The sequence below is a fragment of the Phalaenopsis equestris genome, unplaced genomic scaffold, assembly GCF_001263595.1.
Source record: "Phalaenopsis equestris unplaced genomic scaffold, ASM126359v1 Scaffold001265, whole genome shotgun sequence".
In the NCBI taxonomy this organism is placed as follows: Eukaryota; Viridiplantae; Streptophyta; class Magnoliopsida; order Asparagales; family Orchidaceae; genus Phalaenopsis; species Phalaenopsis equestris.
The window spans coordinates 220,316-221,950 of NW_018165704.1; positions in this window are offsets into that span (position 1 = coordinate 220,316).

A 1,635-nucleotide genomic window follows, 5' to 3' on the forward strand; every position below is an offset into this window, starting at 1 on the left:
TTCCCTTTTAGTAGCCTAAGGTCTAGTCATAGGATTTTCCTATTGACTATTCTTAAAACACTCGACATGGAACCCTCACTACTAGAAATTCCAAATTCTTCTCTACTCAACTTGAAGTTCCACATGTTGATCCTAACCTCTAACACTTAGTAGGTAGAGTCACTATGGGGGAAACTCAAGATGAGTCAACCTTAGGACTGCTGGACCTTAAGGTTAACCCTGGGTTTTGGTCTTTTGGTCTGGAGCTCACTACACTCACTCATCTACACCCACATTCACTCACAACCCTGGACTCAAACTTCTAGTCTAGATCCCTTGACCTTTTGGGATACTCATGTAGATGGTCCCCTAAACCTACTAGCCCTAGGGCTATGGTTTGGCTAAGACCACTATGTAGAGGACCCAAAATGGGGTTTCCATTGGTCCATGGCTTATTGGTAATGATTGGTACCTCAACACTACCAACATACCCATCTTGGTCTTTTACGCCTAAAACACCCTCAAATTACCAAAATACCCCTCTTGGACCCAAAATTCCAAAAATTCCAAAAATTCCCAGAAAATCCCAATAAATCTTAAATATTCTCAATTTTATTTCTCTCAACTACCACATGACCCAATTTGGCCAATTTGACCATCTTTAACCAAAACCCCCAAATTTGTCTTTAAGGGCCCAAATTCCCCAATTCAATTCAAATGTCCATCAATTTGACCTCAATTTCAATCCTAAACTCAAATTCACTTTTTATATGACCAAACTAAACCAAATCCAAGCCTAATTGGTCCATGATTTGAGCCCAATTTTGCTTTGGGTCAAAACCCCAATTTTGACCATATGACATAATCTCACCAAATTGGACCCATAGCCTAGTCAATTGGCCTCCATTAATGTTGCAAACTCTTGATAACATTACTATACATCAAAATCAACCATCAATTTACCTTGGTGAAGCCTCATACCCATTTGATTTTGGGCTAAATCCAAAATTCCCAAATTTAGCCCCAAATTGGCTAAGTCCCTAAATTTCACCCAATTGATATCCTTAACCTTCAAATTGGCATCCAATTATTGTTGAAAACTCTTCATGAGGTCCCTATTGACCATTCAAAATAATCAATTTGGACTTATCCAAAGGCTAACCCAAGCTAGACCCAAGCCTAGCCCAACACGACCATATTGATTAAATTTCAAAATTCTCTCAAATTGACCCTTCAATTGAGCTCAAAACCACTTCCATTCTTCACCAAAGTTGTTCCTTATGATCATATACACCAAATGAAATATCTATTTGAGCTAATTGACCTGAATATCCTATCCTAAACCCAAGTTTTGGTCATTTGCACCCACTTGGACCCATGCACTAAATGTTACCTAACCACCCTAAAGTCACCAAATTAACTCCACCCCAGCCATTAGTTATTAACAAAGTCACCAAATTAACTCCACCCCAGCCATTAGTTGGACTTAGTGACCAGTCCAAACACCATGAAACAACCTAAATCAAGCCATGGACCAAAAGTTCCCCAACTTAAGGGATATTATTTCCAAAAATGCACATACTTAAGATATCTTTGCCAAATAAAAGCACATTTTCATTAAATTGTTGTGATGGATTCCTCTGGGTTCCCTGAGCT